At 43.1% G+C, this 25,022-nt stretch overlaps 1 protein-coding gene across 1 annotated transcript in view; it reads right to left on the reverse strand.

The window, feature by feature from the left end:
- The window catches only part of CFAP299 (cilia and flagella associated protein 299), a 294,342-nt gene that overhangs the window by 52,311 nt on the left and 217,009 nt on the right, over positions 1 to 25,022 (reverse strand). The gene's annotated exons all lie outside the window — the stretch shown is intronic.

The following is a 25,022-nucleotide window of genomic DNA, read 5'->3' on the forward strand; positions in this document are numbered from 1 at the left end:
GTAGAAACACAACTTTCATACCATATTAGTAAATTACTATCAGAAAAAGTACATTAAGATTGATATGATTCTATATAAGTCGGGATACCAAAGTTAAAAAATTGGTTAAGGAAGAAGGAATAACATAATAGCTTCTTATTTATATATGAATCATTAAAAAAGCAAAAAAAAAGTGGAATTAAAAATGGCAGAATGGAGGAAAAAGTTCTTTACAGGGTATGGGAGAATTATTAGTTCCTTTAAAAAAAAGAAAAGCAAAACGAAAGCAAATTATTCCCCAAAGAAGGATTTGGAAATAGCCTAAAATTCAATACACAGATTTAATGGCTGGAAAATTAAACTCCAGCAGGCCTAATTGTCTTTTGGCAGCCTACAGACGTTCTCTGTAGATTTAATAAAAACAGGGTTAAGAATTGTTCTTCTGCAAAATTTAGCCAGATGCTTCTCTCTGTGTATGTGTTTCACATAACTGAGGCAAAAACTGTTTAAGGCAGTTAAGTGTGATTTGATTATTAGACATTTTTGATAACACAATGGAATAGCAGTGTGCAAAATTGAGTATTTATTGAAGCAGGAACCCTGTTTTCCCCAAAATAAGACATCCCCTGATAATAAGCCCAATTGGGCTTTTGAGCGCATGGCAATAAGGCCATGTACTTATTTCAGAGTGTCCTATGTCCTATTTCACTTAACCTGGTGATTTGCACTTCTGGCTCCCAATAGACATTAGAATAAGTGAGGCCTATATCGTATTTTTCAGAGTATAAGACAGACCTTAGTTTTTGGGGAGGAAAATAAGAAAAAAGCTGATTGGCAGGTGGATCAGCCTCCCAGAATACCGCCAATCAGCTGTTCCCAGAGGTGAATTTTAAGCAACAGGTTCCTTGGTTGTGAGCTCTGTGCCTTGCTTTTTTTTGCTTTTTTTTCTGTCTCTGAAACTTCTGAAACTTTTTTCCAGCCTCTGAAAGCCTCCAAAACAGCTTCAGAAAAAAAGCCTCTGAAGCTCTGTTTGGGGGCTTCTTTTCTGAAGCTTCGTTTCTGATGCTTTTTTCAGCCTCTGAAACCTCCGTTTGAGAAGCCGGGCGGGGCTACATTCAGAGTATAAGACGCACCCAGATTTTCACCCTCTTTTTTTAGGGAAAAAGGTGTGTCTTATACTCTGAAAAATACGGTAATTAAGAAAATTCCCAGTTGTTTCTTTGGACAGTTATTTATTGCTAATACTTTCCCAGAGTCAAGTGGAACTATGGGGAACAAGCCATTATGGAGTTTCAAATGCAATTAGGACTGATTCTCATTTGTACAAATATTCTTTGATCGTGCAAGATTTGATCACTTGCAGCTGAATGTCTGTATGGAAAAGCACCACAGGAAGTGACATCACGCAAGACTTTAGTTTATGATGCAGGTATAATCTAAAATGACTACCCTCCTCCGCCATAAAGAGCACACTTGGAATACTGCATCCAGTTTTGGTCGCCATGATATCAAAAATATGTGGAGACTCTAGAAAGAGTGCAGAGAAGAGCAATAAAGATTAGGGGACTGGAGGCTGAAACATTTGAAGAACGGTTGCAGGAATTGTGTATGTCTAGTTTAGTGAAAAGAAGGACTAGGGGTTACATGATAGCAATCTTCCAATATCTCAGGGGCTGCCACAAAGAAGAGGGAGTCAAGCTATTCTCCAAAGCACCTGAAGGCAGGACAAGAAGCAATGGGTGGAAACTAATCAAGGAGAGAAGCAATCTAGAACTAAGGAGAAATTTCACTGACACTGAGAACAATTAATCAGTGGAACAACTGGCCTCCAGAAGTTGTGAATGCTCCAACACTGGAAGTTTTTAAGAAGACAACCATTTGTCTGTGTTGCAATATTTTTAGGATCAGACTCAATAAAGATAATAGAAGTTAGAGATTTAAATATAATTCTCTTTAATCATAATAGGCATTCTATATTCGCTGAATATTCAAGATAGAAGCAAGAAAAATGGGGAGGATGGCTCCTTATATATACAAGGGGTGGAGCCAGGAATGGGAGTGGTAAATTATGAATACATTAAAGTCTAAAGAATAAGTTAACCCCTGATGTTCCATATATACATTATTTACATATTAGAGAATAAGGCATTTACATCTGACAAATCCCCCTCTAAATGCCGGTTCGTTATACAACACCAGTTACATTCAGATTCAGGACAATATAATACATATAATTTAGAAGTTAAATATTTGTGTTGTTTAGAAGGTAAGGGTTTTGTTAATATATCAGCTAATTGTTCAGAAGTATCACAATGTATTGCTTTGATGAATCCGTCTTGAGATAGTTGTCTCACGTGCTTAAATTTTATATCAATATGCCTGGACCTTTGTCCAATTGCATCGGATCTAGATATTTCAATGGCCGCTTTATTGTCTTCATGCATAATAAATGGTAAAGTAGGTTTCTTCCAAACATCTGTGATCAAATCATTGAACCATACAAGGTTATTTGCAGCTTTAGACAAGCAAACATATTCCGCTTCTGTGGTAGAAGTGGCTACCAGTTCTTGTTTACCAGTATACCAGTAAACTGGACAATCGTTCAATAGAAAAACATAACCAGAGGTACTCTTTCTGCATGATGTATCACCAGCCCAATCTGCATCAGCATAACAAGTAATTTTTGGTTCTTTGTCATTATTTGGTTCCAATATTAAACAAAAATCTAATGTACTTTTCAGATATCTTAAAATTCTTTTGACAGCTTCCCAATGATACAAGGTTGGTTTGCTAACATATCTTGACAATAAATTGAGAGGTAATGCAATATCTGGCCTAGTCCAATTAGATATATAAAGGAGTGAACCTATAACTGATCTGTAAAATGTGTTGTCTTTAAACTCAGGGGAAGATTCATCAGTGTTTCTAAGAAAATCAGTTTGCATAGGTGTGTCACATGTTTTGGCATTATTTAAGTTACATTTGTTTAGGAGTTCAATGATTTTATCTTTCTGAGTAAGTTTGAATCCCCTTTTAGTTTTGTTAATTTGTACACCAAGGTATTTATTCACTCTACCTAGTGATTTCAATGAGAAATGTTCGTTTAACTTATTTACAAAGATTTCCCTGCTCTCTTTATGCTTTCCAATATATAAAATATCATCCACATAAATTAATACAAATTCAATATGATCATTACTCTTTTTTACAAAGAAACAGTTATCAGCAGTGGTGGCGTTGAAATCCATGGTCTTAAGTACTTTTACCAAACAATCGTACCATCTTTTGCCAGATTGCTTCAATCCGTACAGACTCTTATTTAATAACCAAATTTCGTTCTTATTAGTGTATTGACTGTGTGGTGCTCTTACATATATTTCCTTATCTAATTTTGCGTGTAAGTATGCAGTCTGTATGTCATATTGAAACACGTCCAGATTGAGTGCAGATGCTACTACAAGAGCTGTTTTGACACTCTCTGTTCTCACTGTTGGTGAATAAGTGTCAGTATAGTCTTCTGGATATTTTTGTGCATAACCTTGTGCAACTAGTCTGGCCTTGTATAAGGTATTACCTCCTTCTAAATTCTTAATTTTATAAATCCACCTGGTACCTATAATTGTTTTATCCTTAGGTGCGATCGCAGGTGTGAATACATTTAATCCTTGTAAACTTTCCATCTCTTTTTCCATAGCTAGTTCCCATTTTTCTCTTTCTTCACGGGGAAGTTTCAATACTTCCTCATATGTATTAGGTGTTATTTGTTCTCCATCCATATGCATTATGTAATCCTTGTATTTATTTGGTATTTGGTTTCTATTGTTTCTAATATTTCTTTCAGGTTTGCTATGGTTGTCATGCAAATATCTGGCTTCCTTTTTTGTTAATGTGTCTGTCTTTATTTTATGCTGACTATTTGTCCAAGTTTTGGTTTTGTTCTTACTTTTGTTAATATTTTGATTTTCTGTTGTTCCTTCTTCGCAAGATATATTATCTTTGCTTTTATTAGGAAATATTTCATTAAGGTGCAATTTAGACCAATTGGCCTGCTCATGGAACACAGCTGTTCTGGATACTATAAATTTGTTATTATTATCAATGAATCTGTACCCTTTGGTTCCAGTTTCGTATCCCATGAATCTTAATCTCCTGGATACGTTTTCTCCCTTTCTCCTCAATTGTTTAGGTATGTGTACGTCTGCAGTAACTCCAAATATGTGCATGTGTGCTAATTTGGGTTTTCTATTGTACATCACCTCATATGGTGTCTTATTCACAATACTGGACCATGTTCTATTTTGAGTGTAATTTGAATAATGTAAGGCTTCTGACCAAAATTGTTTGCCTAAACCAGCATCCTCTAATGTGCATCTAATCATGGTTTGTAGTGTGGAATTCTTTCTCTCTGCAATCCCATTTTGAAATGCAGAAAATGGATTGGACGTGAAATGTAGCATCCCTCTATCCTTTAACCATTGGGAGAATTCTTTAGACATGAATTCACATCCCCTATCTGTCATAATTTGTTTTATTCTGATATTATGCTGTGTTTCTATGCGTTTGTAGAATTCCTTAAATTTCTGAAAGGTTTCATCCTTGTGCTTTAATGTGTAAACAAAACCATAGCGACTGTAATCATCCACTATTGTTAGGAAGTAACGTTTTCTATAGGTAATTGATGGAGTTAATGGACCAACTAAGTCCATATGTACCAAATCAAAAATATTGTTAGTTGATCTGTTAGATTTTTTTGGTCTGGGACTGGTTTTTAGTTTGGTGGATTTACATACTGAGCATTCCAAATAATTTTCACAATTTTTTATTTTGACACCTTCTGCGTGTTCAGTCATTTTTTGTACTACGGGAAAGCTTGCATGTCCTAACTTCCTATGTAAGATGTGAGCACACTCATCATGAATTGGTTTACCTATTTTTGGTTTCTTCTCATTGTGTGTATTTTTGTTATCATGAGTTATTTTACATTCATCATTGTCACTGTTACTGACATTTTCATCACCTGCTTCAATACAATCTTCCATATTTGAATCAATGTTATGTAACCATCTTTCTTTGGTTATCAGATAGGGTAGACCCCCTTTTATCATCACAGTACCTACATTTGTTTTGTTCTTTTCTATAGTTGCTTTCCCCTTTGAGAAAATTATATTGATGTCAGATTCTCTGCTTAGTTTTATAGCACTCAGTATGTTGTGAGGTATTTCTGGGATTAATAATACCCCCTCTATTTTCCCTAAACCAGGCAAGGTCACATTTCCTCTGCCTAATACTTGAACCTTTTCTTGATTAGCTACCTTTATCACAAACTTATCTTCTGTAAATGAAGATAATATACTTTTGTTGTTAGTGGTGTGATTTGTTGCACCAGAATCAATAAGCCAATTATTGTTCTCATCTTGTTGTGTTCTGGTGCTGTCTTGTTTATTTAGCCCATTTAGTGACCCAGATTTTCTCTCTTTTGAATTTTCTCTACCCCCTCTACTTTCTCTGTAATTTGGTGGACTTCTATATTTGTGTCTATCTGTGGAAGATTGTCTGTAATTGTATTTGCTCCTATATTCTGGCCTATGTCTCTCCCTTGGGACTTTGGGACAGTCTCTTCTACTGTGTTCCCTGGATCCACAATTGTGGCATCTAAAGGCCTCATTATATTTATCTTGAAAGATTACTTTCCTAAAAGATTTGTGTTCTGTTTGGTTACTGGAACGATTTTTTCTTGAATTGTCTTCTGCTATCAATTTGTTAGATAGACTTTCTATTGATAAATATCCCAAATTAATGGTATCTAAGTGTGACATAAAGCTATCCCATGATGGATCAAGTGAATTGATAATAACACTTTTCATTGTTTGATCTGAAATCACTTCCCCCCTCAATTGCAGCTCAGCTCTTATTTTGTTTAGATTTATCAAATGCTCACTTATAGAAACCCCTGGTTTCACTCTAGAAGAAAAGAAATCCTTAGACATTCTTGTGGTTGTGGCTACGCTATCGCTGTGAAATAGATTAAACATGCATTGAATTATTTCTGATACAGTTAGGTTTGGTTTGATGCTATGATACATTGCAGGAGACACGCTAGAAATTATTATGAAAAATGCTCTATGATGTAAACAATCTATTTTTAAAGTCCAAGGTCTTCTTGGAGGACTAGTTATAAAGAATAGTAAATTTTCTTTCATGAAAATAACCTGAAGCTGTTGGTACCACTCTTGTAAATTAATGCCATCAACTCTAAGTTTTGGGAAGTCACTGGGTAAGTTCCCCACATTATTTTGTCCATTACTTACAACCTGAGGCAGTCCGTGGTCTCTCAAGTGCAGGAAATTACAGAACGGCATTGGGATGCTTGTAACGAGTCTGCGCGGTTCTCTGGCCAGTTCAAGTCTTTCGGGGCCGTCTACGTAGTTTTGCACATGCGCGTTGCTCATTTCTTCTTTGGCGCCGTTGTGGAAGGTTCTCTCCATTTCAGCTCTCTCGATCCGCTCCTCTTCAGATGAGTCGGTCTCTGGCTCGGTTTTTGGGGCTTTGGTGATGGCGACGGTTCTTCTCTTTCTCTTGTGTGCGCTGGCACTCGATTCTGTCTGCGGTGTAGGACGGAATCGGCATGGCTCTCTGGGCTCGGGTGTCGTCGTTTTCGAAGTCTGGATGGGAGCGTGCAGGTCTTGAGTTGTCGGTTTGATTTCTTGCTTCTTCGTTGATGTCTTGGAAATTTTCAATCTTGGCCCAAAAGCAGCAAAAAGCGTTTTCATTGCTGACTTTACTTGAGACTTTGTTAAATCGTCTTCACTTTCTGATTTTGGTTCATCTGAAGAGTTTGAGACTTCTTTTTCACTTTCTTCGTCTGATAGCGTTTTTCGCGCCAGAAATTTTGAACTGAGCGTTTTGATTGGCTCTGCTTCACTCTCTTTTGAAGTTCGTTGAAACCAAGATGGCTGCCATTCAAAATTTCGCGCGAGGTCACATCTTTTCTTTTTTACAACTATTTTCTCAGTAGTCATTTCACTCACAGTTTTTTGATCTTTGGGTTTTTCTTTAATGACGTTTTTCTCTCTCGCTGCTCCGCTGTTCCTCAGCATCTCTTGGAGGTCCGCGATGAGGCTGTCATCATTCTTTTGGCTTTTTAGTATCTTTAATATCTCTGACCTGAGTTCGTTATTTTCTATCTCAATTTCTTCCTGGTCGTTATTTTCACTCATCAGTTCTTCTTCTTCAGTGGTGTATTCTTCGGATTCTCTCGAAATCGCATTAGTGGATTCGTTGATCATCTCTTGATCAGTTTCTATTTCTTTGCTGTAGGCCCTGGTGTTGGGCCTATCTTTCTTGGACATTTTTAATTACTTATCGAGTCAATTAACCATCCTCTGCTACCAGCTTGTTGCAATATTTTTAGGATCAGACTCAATAAAGATAATAGAAGTTAGAGATTTAAATATAATTCTCTTTAATCATAATAGGCATTCTATATTCGCTGAATATTCAAGATAGAAGCAAGAAAAATGGGGAGGATGGCTCCTTATATATACAAGGGGTGGAGCCAGGAATGGGAGTGGTAAATTATGAATACATTAAAGTCTAAAGAATAAGTTAACCCCTGATGTTCCATATATACATTATTTACATATTAGAGAATAAGGCATTTACATCTGACAGTCTGAAATACTAATAGGGTTTCCTGCTTGAGCGGGGCAGGACTAGAAGACTTCAAGATGCGTTCTAACTCTGTTATTCTGTTGTTTTATGAACAAATGGTCAAATCTTCAAGCAGGAGTGGCTATCATGGGAAGGAGGCTCAAATCAACCCCCTCAGTGGTTCAGTAAGAAAATGGGATAGTAGAAATGGATCAACCAAATAAACCTTCTTTATATTATTTATTTGTTTGTTTGTTTGTTTGTTTGTTTCCATTTCTATACCGCCCTTCTCCAAATAGGACTCAGGGCGGTGAACAGCCAAAGTAAAAAACAGAACATACAAAATTTAAAAACAGTTTAAAATAATTAAATATTTTGGCCGTAAATTAAAACAACCCAATTTAAAATCAATTTAAAATTTAACTCAAGCCAGCCCAGCTAGTTGAAATAAATAGGTTTTCCAGGCCCGACGAAAAATCCAGAGGTCTGTTATTGTGCGTATCTCTGGGGGGAGGTTGTTCCAGAGGGTGGGCACCGCCACAGAGAAGGCTCTCCCCCTGGGGGTCGCCAGCCGATATTATCTTAATGAGAGCACTTTCTGCTTCTTACTGCTTCTGTTCCCTGAGCATATACAGGGCCCAAACATACATTTTCTTGTGCCTGTGCAAACTTATAAACATGGATTTAAACAAACTGCTAACCTTGCATCACGATCATTCCATACCTTTCTGCATCAATAGCAATAGCAATAGCACTTACACTTATGTATACCTCTTTACAGTGCTTTACAGCCTCTCTAAGCAGTTTACTAAATCAGCCTCTTGTCCCCAACAATCATTTTACCCACCTCGGACGGATGGAAGGCGGAGTCAACCTTGAGCCTGGTGAGGTTTGAACTGCCAAATTGCAGGCAGCTGGCAGTCAGCAGAAGTAGCCTACAGTACTGCACTCTTGTTGTGGTCCACTAGCAGCCTGCGGAGCTGGCAGTGGAGTCGGACATGAGGAGGCTGGGGAGGACCATGGGCCAGTCCTGGAGTCAGGGGAAGGCCCGGATGAGAGCTCTGCATCTGAGGCAGAGATGGGGTCAGGGCCATCTGGGAGTTATGCGCGGACTCCGCAGCCTCCAGAGGCGGATAGCAGAGAGGCAGAGGAACAGGAGGAGCCTGTTTTTAGTGCGCGCATGCAAAGAGCTGCCCGAAGGCAAGAGCAGCTAAAGCAAAAAGGATGACTCGGGAGTAAGGCCAGGAGATGATGGCCTTAAAAGAAGGCTTAAAAGAGCAGCAACGGCTCTTGGGATCTTTATAGGAAAGCAACGTTGCTACATTGGTTTCTTGTCAGCGTCTCTTGCTTTTGAACTTCGTGGGGTTTTGCCAAGAAAAGCCTTTGGCAGAGTGCCAAAGAAGACAAAGGTTTGTGATAAGGCCAAATCCTTTATGAAGGATTTGTTTTGGAATTAATTTGGACTAAGATGAGAATGAAGTAATTCTCAGCTTTTCTAATAAAATATGTTTGTTTAGGACTGATTGTGTCTGGTAATAACTACTTGGGCCTAGGTCACAACAACTCTAACACTGCCCCACCGTGGCTTAATAATGGAAAATATGTGTTTTCTGCTATCATTGTGTATTTTTGCCTATTGTGGGGTTTTTGTTATCTTTCTTTAACATAATACTGAACCTGAAGAAACATTCTACAAAGTGATTTTTTTTTAAAAAAAAATAGTGCCTCCATAAAGATCTTGCTCTGTTAACATTCTGATTTCTTTTGAATTATGTTATCTGACTAACACATCTTCTATTAATCAGAGCCTGGCATGTTCTTGCATGTCGGAATATATGCCTCTCTTTATCTCCGTATTCCTCTGCATGTGAAGCCTGCTTGTCAGCAGAAAAGTGAGTTGTCATCTTTTCGACGCTCTTGGTCTTTTCTTTTTCCAGAAGTCTTTACAGTGATTTGAAAGAGTGGAGAAGGATGGAGAGATGTTAATCTTCTCCACTTCGATCGCTTTTGAAGGCTGATGGTTCTCCTTTGTTGCACGGCAGGATTCATTTTGAAAATTGGTGGTTTCAAATTTTTTTACTACCGGTTCTGTGGGTGTGGCTTGGTGGGCGTGGCATGGCTTGGTGGGTGTGACTTGGTGGGCATGACAGGGGAAGGTTACTGCAACATCCCCATTGCCTACCGATCAGCTGGGACTTGGGTGGCAGAGAACAGATGGGGATGGGGCCAGTCAGAATTTTTACTACTGATTCTCCAAGCTACTCAAAATTTCTGCTACCGGTTCTCCAGAACTGGTCAGAACCTGCTGAAACCCACTTCTGGTGTTGACCCTCCATTACTGCAGGTCTACCAGTCAAGCCATTTTCCTTAGTTTCGGGATCCCTTCAAAAGCTCTGTATTAGCGTTCTTGCAAATATCAGAATACGTCAGGGGTGTCAAACTCAATTTCACTGAGGGCCACATCAGGGTTGTGTTTGACCTCGGGGGGCTGGGGGGCATAGCATGGCCAGGGCGCATGACCAGCTCAATGTCACTCATCAAGGCTCCATTTTCGGCCATGAGGGCCTCCTGGAGCCCTCTGTCAGTGAAAACGGAGCCGGGGGAGGCCGCATGCAGCCTCCCTGGACTATGTTTTTTCTGGCAGAGGGCTCCAGGAGGCCCTCATGGCCAAAAATGGAGCCTGGGCCGGCCGTGTGCAGCCTCCCCAAGCTCCTTTTTCAGTGGCAGAGGGTTGCAGGCCATTGAGGCCAAAAACAGATGAGTGACATTGAGCTGGTAATGTTCCCTGGCCATGCCCCCGGCCCCCCGAAGTCAAACACAACCCTGATGCAGCCCTCAATGAAATTGAGTTTGACACCGCATGCGGTCCTCTCAAACTTTTCGCTGGCAGAGGCACCGTGGGCCAATCCTTCGCTGTTTCCAGGGCGGGCCCGCGGGCCAGATCTAAGCACTCTGCAGGCTGGACGTGGCCCGCGGGCCTTGAGTTTGACACCCCTGAAATACGTCAATGCATATTCCGGAGAGAAGGGAGAAAGGAGAAAAAGGACCTCCTACTACCACATTATTACTTGAGAAACATCTTGAGAAGCCATTACAAGCCATAAAAAGACTCCCCACCCCATCCCTAATGGTGTTCGTAATGTACAGGCACAAGTGCATCACTTAAGAGTCAGACGAACAATGCATTTTTGGTCTGCTGCAGTTGACTGCTTGGCTCTCTGCCCTGCTATTTAATTTCCCAAACTTGTTATTAGAGTACAAGTTGGAACTTCAAACTCTGAACGAGATGGGTTGAGAGAAAAGATCTTTTTTTTTTCCAGAGTCCAGCGTTAAAAAGCCACACATGGTAGAACTATCGTACGGATGAGAAAAATTAACAGGACTCCTGAATGTACTGTACACTTATTTTCTCTTTCACAAACACGCACAACCCCAAATCGACATTGTAAGGCTTAGGTCACAGTTCTCTAACTTTACTCTTTTAGCTATGTGGGGCAGGGGTGGGTTCTACTTACCTTTACTACCGGTTCGCAATGGGGCTGCGTGCACGTGCTTCCTGATGACATTGGGGTTGGTGGGCGGAGCCTCCCGTCAATTTTATTACCAGTTCTTACAAACCGGTCCGAACCGGGGGCAACCCACCACTGATGCAGGGCTACTAACTCCCTCATTCTTAGCTTTCCATCTTTCCTTCTCAATGTCTGTATATATATTTTTTAACTTGTTGGCGAAGGCAAAACATGTTTTTGATTTTATAGTTGGAAAAGAGGTTGGGAAATATATTCAAATGGTTCACGTATATTTGTGGTGAGTTAGTCTTCTAGCAGCGTTTCTAAATTAGGAGTTATTTATACTTCTTTAGCATCTATGATTTAATTTCACCGGTTGAATAACCAGAGGTTTCTCAGGAAAATGCCTCCCAGAGCGGCCTTCCCTGGGGAAAGTCTCAATGCTGTTCAACTTTGGTGGCTTTAAAATATGTGGACTTCAACTCCCAGAATTCCCCAGCTGGTATTGCTGGGTCAGATTGGGTTGGGTTGAATTTTGGGAGTTGAAGTCCGCACACCTTGAAGTGACAAGTGGAGAAAGACTGCTCTAGGGAAATGTAAGATTGTAAAGATTTACATTAAATCACCTGGGATTATCCTTGGTAAAATGGGCAGCCGGGGTGGGATTCAGCCTGTTTGGGCAAACCGGATGCTAATTTTACATCTGGTTCGCTGAACCGGTAGTTGCAAAAACTGGCTGGCCCTGCCCACCCTGCCCCTCCCTTCCCAGGAGTCTCCACGTGGCCTGTTTTCGATGCCAGGTAAGTGCAGCATCCGCGTGGATTCTCTGGGAGGGTGAAAAACAGGCCACCCGGAAGTTCCGGAAGTTCGGAAACAGGTGTATTTCCAGACTCCGGAGGGCCCCTGAAGCCCAGTGGAGGCCGTTTTTGCCCTCCTGGAGGCTCGAGGAAAACCTCCGGATCTTGGGGAGGGTGAAAACGACCCCCCACCATGGTGCAGGAGGCCAAGTAGGCCACGCCCACCATGGCCATGCCCACTCAGCAATTGGGCAGAGAACCGGTTGCTAAAATTTTTGAACCCCACCCCTGTGGGCAGCCAATAAATTTTATAAACAAACAAAAAAACAAACATTTACAATATACTGGCAAATTAGGAAGGACTGGAGTCCTGGAGATATTGCAGTCCATGGAAGAGAAGGAGGACAAATCACAACTCCACCATTGTGACACCATGCTTCCAATTATGTGACTTGCGTACTTGTGTCAAGATGTTATGACATAAGTACTATTTATTTATTTATTTATTTATTTATTTATTTATTTATTTATTTATTTATTTATTTATTTATTTATTTATTTATTTATTGGTACAATTTATATGCCGCCCTTCTCCAGAGACTCAGGGCGGCTTACAATGCGTTAAGCAATAGCCTTCATACTTTTGTATATACCTGCTTAGTAGGGCTTTCGCCCCCCCCCCCCAAAGTGGTGTTCTTTTTTATACAAAGTCAGCTTATTGCTATGACTAATGCCAAAGGCGCACGGAACGCTGTTACCTTCCCACCAAAGGTGATCCCTATTTTTCTACTTGCATTTTTTACGTGCTTTCGAACTGCTAGGTTGGCAGAAGCTGGGACAAGTAACGGGAGCTCACCCCGTTACGCAGCACTAGGGATTCGAACTGCTGAACTGCCGACCTTTCGATCGACAAGCTTTTTTTTTTCTAATTGAAAACAATTAGACTTACTTAAATAAATAAAAAATGAATTTGCAAGAAGGAATGCATCAGAATGTTACAGAATGTGATGCGGCCAATACATGAGGTCCCACTTGCCAAGGTATCCTTAGCCTGTTGGGAGGAAAAGAAACCACATTGGAAGGGATTTTTGGAAAGTCACGTGATGGAATGCAATGAGGAGGTGGATCTGCAGGACTCCCTGCTTGGATTCCTCCTTCTTGCCTGGCTGGGAATTTTCCAGCAATTCCTGCATCATTTATCTCCTGCTAGATGTGATGGACCATATACTATGTCAAGGTGATAATTTAAGAGCTGACCAGCTAATGAGTCAGCAGGGTTTTTTGGTTGTTATCCCTTTAAGAGCCTGTGTAATAAGAGGAGGCCCTGCTAGAGTGTTTGGTCTGTTCGTTGAGTTTCTTCCCTGCTGTAATTGCTGTTTGTTTAGATACTGCTTGTAGCATGTGTATGTATAGTATTTCTATATTCCTATTGTAGATAAAAAGCACTATTTGATACAAACCACTGTTCACAGTACTTGCTCCTGGGTTGATACATGTGATAGACCTATGCACACTCTGACATACTACTTCTCTCTAGCTCTCCAGTTCTCCAGCATACTGCTTCCTGACTCAGCAGTTTCATTTCTAATATGTGTAGACTTCAAGCCATCAGCTACATTGGCTCGAATGGTAAGATGTGGAGTTCAGCATCTGGATGGCTTAATGAGGGGTCTCTAAATAAGGGGCTACTAAGACGCTGAGCTTGTCGATTGAAAGGTCGGCATTTCAGCGGTTCGAATTCCTAGTGCCGCGTAATGGGATGAGCTCCTGTTACTTTGTCCCGGCTTCCGTCAACCTAGCAGTTCGAAAACACGTAAAAAAATGCAAGTAGAAAAATAGGGACCACCTTTGGTGGGAAGGGAACAGCATTCCATGCGTCTTTGGCGTTTAGTCATGCCGGCCACATGACCACGGAGACGTCTTTGGACAGCGCTGGCTCTTCGGCTTTGAAACGGAGATGAGCACCGCCCCCTAGAGTCGGGAATGACTAGCACAAATGTGCGAGGGGAACGTTTACCTTTTTAACTAAGAAATCTAAAAAGTCACTTTCACAGACGGGTTCTGAACTTGAAGTTCGTCGTATGAACTCCCAATGTTAGATTATTTGGGACTGTCTCCGAAGCAGCTTAACCAGTTCTGCCAGTCTTTCCATTACTGTGTTGAGTTTCAGAAGAGACCAGCTGTTTCATCAGCAACAAAAGACGTTTGGCATTTATCCTAATGTGATAACAAAGAGTTTTGCCAGGATGTTCAGGATTGCTTTTTTAAACAAAGTAAGCTAGGGAGCCTCCTGAGGAATTGTCTTGGTGCTAAGTCCAGGCTTGCCAAATAAGGAAAGAAGCATTTCAGTACTGTAGTATCTGTAAAAAATTTTTTGGCGTGACTCATATTTTGTAGAACAGCTGTCCTTCAAAGGGCACCTACCATATATATTACAGTATGTTGTTAGAAGGGCTTCTAGCAGGGGTGAAATCCAGCAGGTTCTAACAGGTTCTGGAGAACCGTTAGCGGAAATTTTGAGTAGTTCGGAGAACTGGCAAATACCACCTCTGGTTGGTCCCAGAGTGGGGTGGGAATGGAGATTTTGCAATATTTTTCCCCTGGAGTGGGGTGGGAATGGAGATTTTGCAATATCCTTCCCCTGCCACGCCCACGAAGCCACGCCCACAGAACCGGTAGGGAAAAATTTTGGATTTCACCCCTGGCTTCTAGGTAGGGAAGGCTGATGCAGTAATTGATAACCCTTCAATTTCTCTTGCAATTACCGTGTTTCCCCGAAAATAAGACTGGGTCTTATTTTCTTTTGGGTCCCAAAATAGGCCCTAGGTCTTATTTTCAGGGGGTATCTTATTTTTTCCCCATGTACAGGAGGCCCACTTCTTCTGCTTGCTCACAATGGGCTTATTTTGGGAGGGGGGTAGGGCTTATATTAGGCACATACATAAAAACCATGCTAGGGCTTATTTTCAGGATAGGTCTTATTTTCAGGGAAACAGGGTATTAGATTACAGGAAAGACCGTAAAGATGTATTCTCATATAACTGCCTGATTTGGGACAGCAACCAAACAGGACAGTTACAAACTCCAACTGATAGTGGAGTTTGCAGCAAGAAAAATTGCAACCAGCTTGCCCTTCCATAGAAGACCTGAATATTCCACATGTCAGAAGGAGGGCTGAGAAGACATCTGCAGACCCCTCACATCCGGGACATAAATTGTTTCAACTCCAGCCCTCGGGATGGTGCTGTAGGGCAAAACAACTAGACACAGAGACAGTTTTTTCCTTGTGCCATCACTCTGCTGAATGCCTAATTTTCACAGTTCTGTCTAATGACTATGTGTATATTTACTCCTATAATGTGGCTGTAGGATTATTATTTCTCCTTCTTTATATCTTCTTTACTTCTCCCTTTTATTGGGACAATTATTATTATTACTATTATTCTCTCTGTTGCTTTGTGTGTACACTGAGTGTTTCTGCACCGGAAACAAATTTCTTGTGTGTCTACACTTGGCCAGTTCAATTCAATCAATTCAGTTCAGTTCAGTTCAGTTCAACACAACACAACTCAACTCAACTGAACTCAACTCAACTCAACTCTTCAGTTCAATTCATCATAGTTCACTGAGGCAAGTGAGCATCTATTTTCTTATCAAGTCAAGGTCATTGAACAAGGTTGCCCCAGGCTTTCCTTGTCTCACTAGCAGCAGTACTAGGAGCCATGGTAGCTCATTGGTTAGACTGCAGCATTGTAGGGAAACTCTGCCCACTACCAGGAGTTCGATCCTGACTGACTCAAGGTTGACTCAACCTTCTATCCTTCCGAGGTCAGTAAAATGAGGACCCAGATTGTTGGGGGGCAATAGGCTGATGTTTGTAAGTCATTCAGAGAGTGCTGTAAAGTCTTTAAGTCTAAGTGCTATTGTTGTTGCTATTCTAGAAAAAGGCTTACTCAATGCCCCTTGGCAAGGACAAGCTTATGCTGTACATATTTCAGAATAAAGCTATGGTCTTCCCCCAAGGAATGACATATTTTCTATGGAATGGAGGTTTTCTAAAATGCCTACATCCCTCACTATGCTGTCCATTACTGTGTCTCCGTTCCACATGACTGTGTAGTAGGAGATGATCAGGCTGAGCTTGAGGGAGGGGTCAAACGTGTCATCAGTCTCGAGTTCCTTCACACCCACAAGAGATCGAAGTCCAGCCCAACTTGAATCCGACCGACTCTTATCTACCACTTATTTGCCTTGTAGTTATGGTTCTTTTAGAGCAGAGGTGTCAAACTCAAGGCCCACAATGTGGTCGGATCTGGCCTGCAGGGCCGTCCTGATCTACCCACTCCGAAGAGGAAAGATCAGGCCAATGTAGCTTCAGCCCGGTCTACCCAATGCAAAGAGGAAGCATGGCAGCAGTTTGGGGAGTGACATCAAGCTGGCAACACCAGTGGTGGGTTGCTCCCGGTTCGTACCGGTTCGCAAGAACCGGTAGTAAAAATTTGTAGTAGTTCGGAGAACCGGTAATAACATTAGCTGGCCATGCCCCTGAACCGGTCCCCGGCCCAGTTGCTGCTCGCTTACCCCGCCCACCTCATCAGAGGCTTTTTTTTCTTTTAAAAGCATTTTTTCTACAACCTCTTCGGCCAAAAAAAATGCTTTTAAAAGTAAAAAAAAAATGGCCACACCCACCCAGTCACATTACCCCACCACCAAGCCACGCCCACAAAATAAGCCACACCCACAGAACCGGTAGTAAAAAAAATTAGAACCCACCCCTGGGCCACACCCACCCAGTCGGCCATGCCTGCCCAGCTCCCCGAGATCAAGCACAGCCCTGACGCAGCCCTCAATGAAATTGAGTTTGACGCCCCTGTTTTAGGGACCTTCGTTTTGCAACAAATCCTGATATTCATTTGAACTGCCTGGGTTTCCCTGATTTCCACGCTTGACAGACAAAATTGTAATGGTGAAATACTTACTGAAATGATCTCATGAACCTGGATTGGATCGCATCCCAAAAATCAAGAGACACCAAGACAACTTGGATTTAAAACTCCATTACTTATTCCAGAGCACTCAAAAATTAATGATTAGGCAGGTGATTTCGCTGTTTATGGTATGGTTCTCTATTCTTTTCAGCAGGGATTTTTTTGGGGGGGGGCGAGGAATGAGGAAAAAGTGAAAGCGATTCCAAAGCAAACATTGAATTACACCTGTACCCCATTAGATTATAAATACCAGCAGAGGAAAAAAATGACTAAAATTACAACTCCACGTTCCACTGCAAAAAAATTTTTCTTGCTAACACATTCCTTTCTTTTAACAACTAGAACCAAATGAGTATCCTAACACATAAATAATGCTCCCTTGATAAAGGACGGCAATAAAATGGAAAGGGAAGCCTTATACATCAACTGCAAACTCTTCAAAGAACACCCGGAGGGTTTCAAATATGACCGATGCATTAAATTGTTAATTGTCCAAATCTTTCTTTCTCTCTTTTTTTTCCAGGAGGGAGAATTTAACTGGATGACATTATAATGTGTAGTTTAATGCCTTTTGACATCTTTGGAAAAGATTTTTTTTAAAAAAATTCACTATATGGGAAACTCGAGGACAAGAAGGAAGTGCTCCATTCTGAAGGCTGATCTTTTTACAGTTCTGTTACGAATATTTTGTTGCTCTGCAGGGAACATGTGGCTGTCCAGATGTGGCTGGACTCCGAGTTCCATCAGTATGCATAGTGCCGAGGAACGATGGAACCCTATTTCCTGTAATTTTTGGATCCTGCAAAGCTAATTTTCAGGGCTAAGGTCAGGGGTGGCCTTCAAAAATGTTAGCAAGGGGTTCTCTGCCCGGTTGCTGGGTGGGCGTGGCTATGGTGGGCATGGCTTATTCGGCCTCCTGCACCATGGCGGGGGGGATGTTTTTGCCCTCCCCGGGCTCCGGAGGCTTTCCTCGAGCCTCTGGGAGGGGGAAAAAGGCCTCCCCAGGTTCCGGAGGCCCTCTGGAGGCCGGAAATGGGCCCGTTTCTGGCCTTCCTGAACTTCTGGTAGACCCATTTTTCACCCTCCCCGAGTCTCCGCGTGCACCCTGCACTTACCTGCATCCAAAACGGGCCATGTGGGGGATCCTGGGAGGGGAGGGGAGAGGTGGGCGGGGCCAGCCAGGACTGGGATTTGGGGTTTCTCTAAACTGCACAGAATCTTAGCTAAAGGTTCTTCCGAACCCCTGCGAACCCCCAGCAGCCCACCACTGGATGGAACCCTGTTTCCTTTAATTTTTGGATCCGGCAAAGCTATTTTTCAGGGCTAAGGGGAACTCACTCTCTCTTGCTTTTATAGCCTTGTGCCTTAACCACTTAACCAAACTGACTTTCAGTGAAGCATTGAGAAAGGCCTACCTTCTCTACAAAACCTCAGTCTCGAGTAGCAATGGGTAAGTAGATTGTATATTTCGCCTAATCCATCTCATATCGTATTTTTAACTGGTGTGAGCCTCTCCCCGTATGAAGAAATCATGGCTACGGCACGGAGGAGATAAGTTAGATTATATTTACCCTGTCTGCTGCTCAAGAGACAGGTTGACAGATGTTAGCAGAAGAGTTTCATCTATGGCGGTTGCTAAAGTTTCAGCTAGCTGAGTTCACGGAGATTAATTCCTTATCATTTTCTCCTGGAACATATTATCATATAATCCTTCAGATAATGATGTCTATATGTAGCATAGGTTGGAGACAATCTAGTGCGGGGGTGTCAAACTCAAGGCCTGGGGGCCCTGGATATGGCCTGCGGGGTGCTTAGATCTAGCCCGTGGGGCCGCCCTGGAAACAGCAAAAGACCAACCCATGGTGCCTCTGCCACAGAAGATGGAGGTCAGCTCCGTTTTTGCTGGCAGACGGTTGCAGGAGGCTGACGTAGCCCAAAACGGAGCTCGGGAGCCTGTTTTTGCTGGCAAAACACTTGGGCCTCCACAGGTGCCCCCGAGACAAGTGACGTCGAGGTGGCCATGCCCCCCAGCCCATCCGAAGTCAAATACAACCCCGATGTGGCCCTCAATGAAATCGAGTTTGACACCCCTGCCCTAACCTGTCTGGGGTACAAGTAGATACCTAAGTTAAGGTGATCAAGTTTTTTACAATGAGAAGGAGGACACAAATAAATTGAAGAAAAAAAATATCGTAAATAAAAGAAACATTTCATTCATTGCAACAATGAGTCTAATGCGTGCGTGTGTGCCGTGTCGTGTTTCGGTAAGAAGTAAACAAAGCCACTTGCACGCGGCGCACTCTCTCAAAACCATTCTCCTGTGCAGAGCGCATGCATCTCATAATCACGTCACGTTGCACTGTACCGAACCTTGACGAATCGTCATGTCAAATATAAATATGTCACATCACATGCAACGGATCGAATCGGCATCGATCGAATACGAAGATTTACAGATTAGTCTTCAAATATCGAAAAGGAGGACATGAAGGAGGACACTTTTCGAGAGAGGACAGAACTTACAAAAGAAGGACTGTCCTCCCTAAAGGAGGACGATTGGTCACCTTATTAAAGTGTCTCATTGACACCTTTTGCCCATAAAAGAAAAAACTTTGCCCGCAAGTTTTTTTCTCCTTCTCTTCCTGACTTTCAAGAAAAAAAAGAATCTCTGATGTGAAGCCACAAGCCGTGAATTTCTTTCCCCTTTAGTGGAAGTCAGCCACAAGATTTCAGCTACAGGGGAAAGAAATTCACAGCTTGTTGCTCCACATCAGCGATGTGGTAACGCATGAAAATGGTACAAATACCTCTGGGTGCAACGTGGAGACAGAACTGAAACAGGGGTGGGTGGGTTCCTGTTTTCAGCATGCTTGCTTCTTATCTACTATGCCTTCACTCTCACATGCGGTGCCTCCTTTATTGCACAACCTAATCAAATCTAAGATATTCAGGCCGCAAACAAAAATATCCATCTGGCTCTGGATCATGGACTGGAGGGCACCTTTGTTGCAAGAATCCAGAATTTGCGCAGCCCTGCTATTAACTCAGCCCCGTGACCTTTACAGCCGTCTTACCTGCAAGCCACAGAAAGGTTACAGAAAATGGATGGCTTTTCTAAATTAAAGGGCAACGGAGTAAGCTCCACAAAGAGGAAACATTTCCCCCCCCAACAATTTGTCATTAAGAGAGAGTAGGGGGCCTTGCAATAATTCCCACTCCTCAACTCCGTTGTCTGAATTTAAAACGAGAGTTGAGAGTAAACAGAATAAAACCCACCCAAACGAAGTGAATGTTAGAATCACAGCTCCACCTAGTTTGTTCTAGGGTTAATTGTCCGGAGTTTTGGAAATTGCTCTGGTTTTATAAATATCCTTTAAGCAGGGACAGTTTTGCATCAGGTAGGCATGTTTCATAGCAAAAGAGAATATCCTGAAAGTAAACAAGAGTTTCACTATGTGACGGTACCAGGCTAACCTTATCTGGGCCCTAAACATTGGTTTGGATTTGGGATAGGAGGCCTCCAGAGAATTCCATGTCTATAGGAAGGATAGGGAAGGTGATGGATAGGTAGACAGACAGACAGACAGACAGACAGACAGGCAGGCAGGCAGGCAGGCAGGCAGACAGAGTCATTTTGTGGCAAGATGAGGAGCGAATGAATGAATGAATGGTTGAAAATAGATGGATAAAGAGATGGATGAACAGACAGACAGACAGACAGATAGGTGTGGGTATGGATATGTATATACACACAAACACACTCATACATAGAGAGGGAGGGGGAGGGAGAGGAAGAGGGAGGGAGGGAGGGGGAGAGAGAGAGAGACAGAGACAGAGTGATGCAATGGCTCAATGGTTAAAGATGCCCAAGTTCAAGACGCAAGTGTTGAGTGACAGGGTGAGCTTCCATTACTTGCCCCAGCCAGCTCCTCCTCACCTAGCACTTCAGAAACATGCAAATGTGAGTAGATAAACAGGTACCACAGGCAGCATTCTGTGTGCCTCAGCATATAGTCATGCTGGCCACGTGACCACAGAAGTGTCTTTGGACAACGCTGGCTCCCTCCGCTAAGAAAAATGAGCATTGCTCCCTAGATTTGGACATGACTGGAGAGGGGAAACCTTTACAGACAGACAGACAGACGTAGTCCCTGACTTACAACCATTCGTTTTTTGACAGCCGAAATTACAATGGCACTGAAAAAAGTGACTTCCAACAGGTCCTTGCATTTATGAACATGGCAGCATCCAACGGTCACGTGATTGCCACCTGTGATCTTCCCAGCCAGCTTCCGACCAGCAAAGCTAAGAAGGGAAGATTCGCTTAGCAACCGCATGGCTCATTTAAGAACTGCAGGGATTCACTTCACAACCAAGGTCTTAAAATTGGGCATCGCACACTTCACCAGCACCTGGCTAAGCAATAGAAATTCGAGTCCCAATTGTGCTTTTAAGTTGAGGACTACCTGGAGATAGAAAAACAGACCGAAAGACAGACAAGCTGAGAAAACTATAAGGTTGTGTTCATGAAATCAGCTGAGTGTCTTTCAAAGGAGAATCTCCTCTTTTTATCTTTAAACAAAGAGATGAGCCTGCAGTCCATATTCTACCTTTTGACCTCAATAATTTCTCTGTCTCTCTGTCTGTCTCTCTGTCTCTCTCTGTCTCTGTCTGCCTCTGTCTCTCTCTTTCTCTGTCTCTCTCTGACTCTTTCTGTCTCTGTCTCGTTGTCTCTTGCTGTCGCTGTCTCTCTCTCTGCCTCTGTCTCTCCCTGTCTAGTGTGTCTCTGTGTCTCTGTGTCTCTCTGTGTCTCTTTCTGTCTCTGTCTCTGTCTCTGTCTCTCTGTCTTTTTCTGTCTCTGCCTCTCTGTCTAGTCTCTGTATCTCTCTCTCTTTCTCTCTCTGTCTCTGTTTCTATCTCTTATCTCTCTCTGTCTCTGTCTGTCTCTTTCTCTCTCTGCCTCTCTGTTTCTTTGTCTCTCTGTCTCTCTCTCTCTGTCTCTCTCTGTCTGTCTCTCTCTCTCTCTAGTCTGTCTCTCTGCATTTCTCTCTCTCTCTCTGTTTCTCTCTCTGCATATCTATTTGTGTGTATCAGCACAAGGGAGAAAACCCGCAATTAAATGCATATTTGTTTCTGTGCAACTGACGAATTGATTATGTGCCATCCAGTTGATGTTGACTCGTGGTGACCACATAGATTTTCTCCACAATGATTTCCTTTTCTCTTAGCTTCCCCTAAACCTTCAACAACTATTTTCTGAAAAGCAGTGGGGTGGTGTGAAGCTTGTGGAACTCGGAGAGGTTGCTTGTGCAGCTGTAGGAATGTGCTGCGGTTACCAGGAAAATTTGTGGTTTTTTTAAAATCAAGTTTTCACTTGGTTTTTAACATTGCTTTAACATTACTACCGGTTTTGTGGATGTGGCTTGGTGGGCGTGGCATGGCTTGGTGGGTGTGGCTTGGTGGCGTGGCAGGGGAAGGATACTGTAAAATCTCCATTCCCTCCCCACTCCAGGGGAGCTTGGTGAGCGTGGCAGGGGAAGGATACTGCAAAATCTCCATTCCCACCCCACTCTGGGGCCAGACAGAGGTGGTATTTGCCAGTTCCAATTTCTGCTACCGGTTCTCTAGAACCTGTCAGAACCTGTTGGATTTCACCCCTGGCTTGGTTGACTCTTGCTGGGTGATGATGTAATGAAGGGGCTTGGGCAATTCCTACTACGGCTCAGCCTGAAGGAGGTAGATCTTTGTTATGTAGAATAAACTGGCCCAGGCCTTAACGGCCCATTAAAGGTGGGGAGGCTGAGTTTCTGCCCCCCTTTTATTATTCTGCCCCTTTAATATTTCCTAAAATATCTCATTTTCCTAGGAGAGGGGTGGCTGCTAACTTCCTACAGATGCATCAGGGTTGTGTTTGACCTCGGGACAGAGGTGGGTTTCAGCAAGTTCTGACCAGTTCTGGAGAAGCGGTAGCGGAAATCTTGAATAGTTCGGAGAACTGGTAGTAAAAATTCTGACTGGCCCTGCCCCCATCTATTCTCTGCCTCCCAAGTCCCAACTGATCAGGAGGAAATGGGGATTTTGCAGTATCCTTCCCCTGCCACGCTCACCAAGCTGCACCCACCAAGCCACACCACGCCCACCAAACCACGCCCACAGAACCCTCCCTCCCTCCCTCCCTCCCTCTCCCTCCCTCTCTCTCTCTCTCTCTCCCTCTCCCTCCCTCTCTCTCTCTCTCTCTCTCCCCCACATGCCTTTTTGGCCAGGACCTCAAAACTACATGGTTCTGTCCACCATTAAACCATCTTTTCAAGCAATCTCCATGTTTCCAGTGTCTTTCTCCCCACTTGGAACTGAATCCAGACAGACATTTCTTCCAACACGTCCCTCAGTGAAATCGAGTTTGGCACCCCTGTCCTAATCGGAAACCTGCCTAGGAAAAAGGCAGCATGTGAATGGAGGCAAGGAAGGGAATAAACACAATTCCCTCCCTCCCTCCCCTTGAAGTCATGACTCCCATCCCCTGCTTTGCATGTCAGGAACACACTCGCTGCTACTGTGTTTTAATTTCAGTCCGACCACCAGCTGAATTTGGCTTTGTGGGAAGCGGCATGACATTTAAGGCTTGGGAGTTGAGGCACCCGGGAACAGCCAAAGGAAGAAGCCAGTTGGGCAGGGGTGAAATGCTCCCGGTTTGGACCGGTTCGGTCGTTCCGGTAGCGATGGCAGCCAGTGGTTCGGAGAACTGGTAGCGATGGTGGTGCGAGGCTCCGTTCACCTGCCCATTTGTCATTACTTCCTGTTTTTAACCAGGAAGTAACCTGTTTTTTACCCTCTGCCCATGTGCAGAAAGGTTTGCACATGTGCAGAGGGTCCACGCGCTCTGGGGGACGCGTTCACTTCCAAACCGGTTGGGAAGATAATGAGATTTCACCCCTGCAGTTGGGGCTTAATGAATTCCTTCGAATTCCAGATTTGCTGGCTCAGCTACACTGCCAAGAGATAGCGCAAGCGTGGATGTGAGTTTGGCTGCTACCGCTTACCTGAATATGTCAGGGAGAATCGCTCTGCTGACACAGTAATCAGAAATGAGTCTCGGCAAGCCCCTGGCTAGGGAGACGTGGAAAGGAACACCTTCCAAAATCGGGAGAACACTGCAGGGATGTTAAAAGTGTGTCCTGAATTCCTCTTTAATCTCAATACAACAAACAGAAGCAATTAAGGGAGAGAACACAAAGAGGGTGTTGTCCTACCGATGCCCTACTTTTGGCTTCTAAGACAAAACTTAGAAGGAGGATAAGATCCCAGCTGCTTCGCAAGGCGTTCAGCTGCTCCAAACTCAAGGCAGGCATGGAAAAAAAATGCAACACTATGTTGCAATCCTTGACTTACAACCGTTCATTTAGTGACCATTTGAAGAGACGAGGGCATTGAAAAAAAAGTGACGACTCTTGCAGCGTCCCCATCAGGGGTGGTATTAGGCTGAAGAGGTTGTAGAAAAAATGCTTTTAAAAGTAAAAAAAAAAAAGCCTCTGATGATCGCGCGGCTCAGCTGGGCATGGGGGTGGGGGCACAGGAATTTTTGCTACCGGTTCTCCGAACCACCCGCTGCCATCGCTACCGGATTGGGTGATCCGGTCTGAACCAAGAGCATTTCACCCCTGCTCTGGAGACTCCAGAGTCCGCACATAACTCCCAGATGGCCCTGGCCCCATCTTTGCCTCTGACGCAGAGCCGTCGTCCAAGCCTTTGCCAGACTCCAGGACTGGCCCATGTTCCTCCCCAGCCTCCTCACTATCCGACTCCGCTGCCAGCTCCACAGGCTGCTGGCGGACCACAACAGCTATAGTCTATTTTTATGTGTAATTTCTGGGTTGAGAATTGCACAACTAAACTGGAAGAAGCAAAGAAGTAGAAACATAATGGTGTTGCACTTAAGCAGTACAAAATTCATTAAAAATACATATCGTTTTCCTCCAAAATGCTTTCACGTATTGAGCATCTTCTTACTAACTCACTACGTACTACTACTAAATCAGGGGTGTCAAACTCAAGGCCCGCGGGCCGCATCTGGCCTGAGGGGTGCTTAGTTCTGGCCCATG

The sequence above is a fragment of the Pituophis catenifer genome, unplaced genomic scaffold (genome assembly GCF_029215685.1).
Source record: "Pituophis catenifer annectens isolate HBS135680 unplaced genomic scaffold, rPitCat1.0.hap2 SCAF_8, whole genome shotgun sequence".
Lineage (NCBI taxonomy): Eukaryota > Metazoa > Chordata > Lepidosauria > Squamata > Colubridae > Pituophis > Pituophis catenifer.